This window comes from Amphiura filiformis, chromosome 1 (genome assembly GCF_039555335.1).
Source record: "Amphiura filiformis chromosome 1, Afil_fr2py, whole genome shotgun sequence".
NCBI classification, from domain to species: Eukaryota; Metazoa; Echinodermata; class Ophiuroidea; order Amphilepidida; family Amphiuridae; genus Amphiura; species Amphiura filiformis.
The window spans coordinates 40,525,581-40,532,237 of NC_092628.1; positions in this window are offsets into that span (position 1 = coordinate 40,525,581).

A 6,657-nucleotide genomic window follows, 5' to 3' on the forward strand; every position below is an offset into this window, starting at 1 on the left:
TCTGTTTAGATTCTTGAGCGTCCTGGCAAAACAAAATTTGGGTCAACAATTCAATGAAACATACATTCTTAAAAAGAAAACCGTTTTTCTCACCTTGAATAAATATTGTAGCGCTAACCTGATCACCTAGTGTCCCATGAGAAGGATTGGATATTGATACTTGAAATGACTCTTCTATTTCAAATTTATCGTCCCCTAGGATACTAATTTCTACCGTTTCACTCTCCAAGTTACCGGCTGGAAACAAAAGTGTTAGGTTTACTGGCTTAAAATCCTTTTCACTTGTTGCCGTTCCTGAATGCGTCATCAAAGCTGCAGATGAAATGGAAAAGGTATCACAATCATGAATTTGATAGTTTTTGGATAGTTTTTATCTATTCTTTTTCCAAGATGATTCTAGACATGATAAATCTTGCATGCTGTGATTATTTTTACCTTAGTAGTAGCCAATAAATTATTATTGTTACGTTGATGTTGCATTTTCTTATTATTGTTTTCATTTTTCCCTTTAATTATTTTTATTTTGTTATTATTATTATTATTATTATTATTATTATTATTATTATTATTATTATATTTATTATTATTATTATTATATTTATTATTATTATTATTATTATTATTATTATTATTATTATTATTATTATTATTATTAGTGTTATGATTATTATTATTATTATTATTAAGTTCATAATTTATTATAGCCCACTCACAAGTGACTTAGTGTGGGCGGGCAGTAACGATGAAAGCAACAGTACGACTTAGGTTCCTGATGAGTACGTTTGCAAGTTAATACGGTGCAGGTATGACGGTATTAATGTAAGTGGTGTAGATTAAGTAGTGGAGTAGTAGTATTAAATGTATGGAAGAAGTAATCATGGTAACAGTTTTAAATGTTTAACGTCTTTTCTACTATAAATCCTCAATAATTTTCCACTGGGTGCATTTAAACGCTCAAATAAGTCAGTGAATGCCTCGAGAAAATCTTGGGATCATCCATTAACATTGTGCTCGGTTAACACAATAATAAAAACCCCTTTAAAAAGGGATGAACCGGGACAGGAATGTTTTCATGTGAAGATTAAATAATCCTTCTGAAAGATGCTTGTAATGTTTAATATTTGACAGGCGAGGTTTTAAGATGACAATTGTGATTCAAGGATGTACATCTAATTGATTGGCCTTGGTTGGATGCTTGCAATTAAACATATGGGGTAATCTCTGATAATTATGTGATTAGAGAATTGTCTTATGACACCTCGCCAGAAAAATCACAAATTATTAATTCAAGTCTAAGTTTGTCTACTTTCTTTAACATGCACATTGGAGACAATCCAGGTGAACAATATCACTCTTAACGTGGATCTACTTTTTCGACGTAGTGGTAAAAGCCTAACAATTCCCGACGATTACGAGCTTATCAAAGTATATCCTATTTACCCGGAGACGAGGTGCACAGTAAATCTTCCATTTATCTGCAAGTACCAAATATTATATCTAATACTGAATCCAAGCTTGGGATTTAGATTAAGATAATGTCCCAATTCTACGAAAGCGCGCTTATATAATATGATGTAATAATGAGGTTATACTAGAATATTGGTATTTATTTATCTGTTGGCAAAGGATAGCATGATAAGGGTAATAATTATCATCATGAGCACTTACTGAGTTGACTCGAAGGAATCGTTGTGCCATTTCCTGTTCTCTCTATTGTGACTTGAACAATACCGTCTGATTCTTTAACTTTGTATGTTACATTCTTTATGTTGTAAATCAGATCTGAAAAAAAAATCAGGTATATAAATAATCTCACAACTGAGATGTCTTAATTACTTACGCCAGCTCTAACATCTATGTGTACGTGTACGCCATTGACCAGGTGTACGCATAGAAGTAAGCATTGGCGTATGCAATCGCAACCTCCCACTTAAACGGGCTTACATAAAAAGAGACAACTTAAGAATAGGAAACAGAGAGGGTTGGGAACGGGAGAAATTAAAATGTAGTAACATAATGCGAACATTTTAGGCGGCAGACAAAGCAATGTGAATGGATTGGTGGAGTGAAAGTAGACTTATCTTAAGCAAATTCTACTGCAATATTATGGCTGCTGTTGTAGGGAAGATAAATCAAAGGAGTTCGGGTTACCGTCTAATAGAAAGAAAAAACCTTTAGTATGGCAAACGCCAAACATGGTAAAAAAATTGTTACTTCTGTGAAGAAATTGTCAAAATATATATCTGTTGCATGAAGTATATTACGTGTTTGCTTTTCTTACACTCATCATCTTTTATAAATATGGTTGAATTTGAATCTGAATCAAGATTCCCATTTTCGTTAAATTGACGGAGTGAGATGTAGAAATATATGTCCAGTTCATTTGGTGATGTTTTGCTGTTATCCAGAAGATTTACTTCAAACTCGGCGATAGATTGGTTTGGCTCAAATTCCATATCAGTAGAAAATGGTTGGTAATCTACGTCTGCTTTAGCCGTACCTTCAAGTGTAAATATTCCTGAAACAAAACAAGCGAGAAAGAAATTTAACTAATATTGTTATTATTGTTGCTGTGTTACTGTGATACGGACCTAGAAATCTAGAAACAAGTTATTCAACTTTGTCAATATTTCTAAACATTCTGTCTCTTTTGATTGTAAAAGTTGGATCCATGAAACATTGGTCTATTTTCCTCTATATTTACGATCCATCATATTACATTGTTACAAAGCAATGCACATTTAATTGTGACCTGCTACCACAAAATGAGCGTGAAGTCGCAAGTTGGTAGTTTCGAGACATTGTGGCTGGCTGAGTTGGTGTTCTTTGTTTGCCGTGCACTTGAAATGTACAAGCTAGCAGTACGTCCTTCGTGAATGGCCCATTGTACCCCCATTCACGAAGGACATTTACAGACATACTACTGGCTTGAACAGGTGCGCGGCAAACAAAGAACGTCAACGCAGTAGCCAGGGCGTCTCAAAACTACCAACTTGCGACTTTACACTCATTTCGTGGTAGCAGGTCACATTTTTGAAATAATATAAGCACCTGCATTCGGGACCTGCATGTATGTTCGTCAAATCTTAATTAGTTATCATTTCAACTAAATTGTTTGATTTTAATATTTTTGTTACATTCCGGCTAACCACATATATTGAACACGATGGAGGCCACATCAAAGGCTTACAGGGAGGCTTATTAAATGATTCAACTTACTTATTGTCGTACAGCGAAACAAGTTGCCGGTTCTAAATACCTGTATATTCATCCTATTACCCTCTATCGCATAGTAAGAGTCATCCAGCCAAACATCCGTTTCTATTGGTGCTGTATAAATGTCAGGAGTGTAAAAAAAGAGCACTATCTTTCAAACACATATTGATTAAACTTACTAATAAGTCTTCAGTAATTTCAATTATAATGAGCATTTTTTGACAAATTGTGCGAAGTACCGATTGCCTGAAACTTTCTTTGGGAAGTGCTGCCATCGGATAGGCCCGGAAAACTGTCAAATATTTTTACGGTGAGAAAAGGCGTTACAAAATAACAAACAAACAATTAATCATATTCCTTTCGTATTTTATACGTATGCCTATGAGAATACTACCAAGATTGCAAGAGATGTCAATGGAAATAAATTGACTTCACTTACCAACTAAATGAGGTTCAACGAACAGATACAATAAATTTGTTTTCAACTCTAAAGCCACTGCAGTTGCTCCCTTTTCTTCTGCAACTTTATAAACTACAAATTCCAATGCAGACACCATGTTAATTGATGTTACATAAAAATAGCCATCGTATAGTACCATATCTTGAGTAGATAAGTTAACGTCAATTGTCAAAAAATTCGAATCTAAATTAGATCCGTCGTATTGTATTGCCTGCATTATTGCGGGTGGGCTTCCTGGACTTGAAAACATCAACCAATATATCGTTGTTGCTGTAAATCAAACAAAGAGGTATATACAATTTTGTATCTGATTTGACGGAAGAATTTAACAAATTTATATCGATAACCGTACTGATAAAAAATGTCAATCATGTCGTTTGTCTATTTCTGTCACTGTATTTCAATATAAACGTTGTGGCAAAATATTCCTTACTTTGCGTGTTTATCTCAATGCACTGGACTTCCACCGAAGAGTGTAGAACCGTAGAGTCTCTGGTACCAATTTGCCCTCTTGCGATTCGACCATTAGTAGTTGATGCGCCCCAAAAGATGAACCTTAAAAATAACAAGCATCACCTTCCTTTAACAACTGAAAAGACATATTTCTGATATAAACGTAGCCATGCACTCTCAACTTTTCATTACGCAACACAATCGATAGCAATGTTAACAGACGGCCAGGACCAGATAGTAGCCATGTTAATTCAAAGAACAGACCTTCCAGAATAGGTAGTTGTTACTCGGAGTTTCGTGCCTAAATGGCAATCGTCAGACGACACGATGAAATGCTTTGAAGGGACTATCTCTTGACACCATGGATTGTACATGCATTTACATTCCCAAGAGATGGTAGCCCCTCCAAAGTAACGACTACCTATTCTGGAAGGTCTGTTCTTTGAATTTTTATACGCTCTCCCTTTTGGGATTGAGCACTTTTAAGTGTTAAAACACTTTATTCAAAAGATAGTCTAACTATGAGTAAAAGGTTGTTATTACGCTCCTTTTGCAGTTAAGCACATTCTGACTAACTCCGATAGACAGACCGACTCTGGGATAGACTTTGGCTGTGTTGACACCATGGAATGTATATTCATTCACATTCCCAAGCGATGGTAGTCCCTTCAAAGTTTGACATCGTGTCATACCTTTTAGGCATGAAACTCAGGGTATTGACAACCTATTCTGCAAGATCTGTACTTTTAATATTTATACGCTCTCCCTTTTGGACAATGAGTAAGCAGTTGTTATACAATTTATTAATACTTTGAGCAATATTTTCTCACTAAAACATTGTATTTAGCTCTCTGAATCATACTTAGCCTCGTGATCGACCCGAATGTCGGCAACATCTAATGCATTCGTGGCGCTGTCATATAAAACTTGCGAGTTACTACCATCCATGTCTGCGACTCCTATTACACCGTCTGTATTACTCGCCCAATATAACTTCTGATTTACGGCATCGATCTCAATCAAGCCATCTATAAACGGAAAAACCATAAACTATAATGTTCATAAAATCTTATTTATTTATAATTGATAATTTAAAGTGACTTTCAGAGATCCTTCGAGAATCAAAAATCTGTAAAATGTTCTGAATTCGCTAACATTGGGCGATGTATTGGGAAAATACACATAAAACATTTTCGTTTCAGGAATGCTGACAAAGCGAAATTAAAGGTTACATCCGTCTTGGAGATCGCGTCCCGTATTAGATCCGCACGGAATTGTTTATGCCCGGGCATAAACTATTAACATAAGTCTCTTGACATGAAAATACAGTGTCTAGTAAATGTGACCTGCTACCACGAAATCAGCGTGAAGTCGCAAGTTGGTAGTTTCGAGACGCCCTGGCTACTGCGTTGGCTTTCATTGTTTGCCGTGCACCTGTTCAAGCCAGTAGTATGCCTGTGTGTCCTTCGTGAATGGGGTACAATGGGCTATTCACGAATGACATACTACTGGCTTGTACAGGTGCACGGCAAACAAAAAATGTCAATTCAGTCAGCCAGAACTTCTCGAAACTACCAACTACGCTCATTTCGTGGTAGCAGGTCACAACTATTCTAGAAGTGACAAAAATTACATGTGTGGTGAATAGAGTAGTCTGGGATTGTGCGATCTCTAAATATCCCTTCAAAATATGATTATGATTTATCATGACTAATGTAACATTAACCTTATTTATTATAGAAACTCTCTTTTGAAACGTGTTGAACAAAAAAGAAAGTATTTATTTTTGTCGAAAAAATTGTTGAAGAAAAATGATAATAATAAAATCATAATAACATAAGTCAGGTGATAATAACTAGAAATTTGAGATTTGCTTTACAAGTCAAAATCCCTCAAAATTTACTAATTTCACATAATATTTTACTTACTCTTTATGTTTGTGAAAATAGCTTGTTTAAAGCACGGATTGGCATTGGTATAGTTCCTATCCGCGTGACCACGATACACCATCGCATTACTCTTGTCCACCCAATAGACAAGTTCATGCTGTGGATCATATTTAACATGAGCGATAGTAGTATCTACCCCCACTGCTAATTCAGTTGAATTTGAGAAATCCTCACAAAAAGTCAAGATTTTGTCAACTGGATTTGGATCTAAGGCCGCAGCTGTACTTCCGAAGAAAATTGGAATGTTTGAAATGTCATTTGTGGCACAATCTACGGAAAGAGTATAAACATTGATATTATTATAATTGATTAGATCCAGCAAATAATCATGTTAGAGTTTCAGGGAGATTCCATATTTATAGTGGAATCACCAATAATACTTCTATTAGGGTAATGATGAATCAGGCCATGTTTAAATTGAAACCAGTGTCATCATCGAGGTAGAGGACAAAGGGAGCTTGATTCCCAAATCTGGACCCTTGCTGTTTACACAGCTTTGAAACATGAGTTTTGACAAATCAGTCATATCAAATGTTAATATTATTTGATTACTATTTCGCATCTCATTACTTTTATATT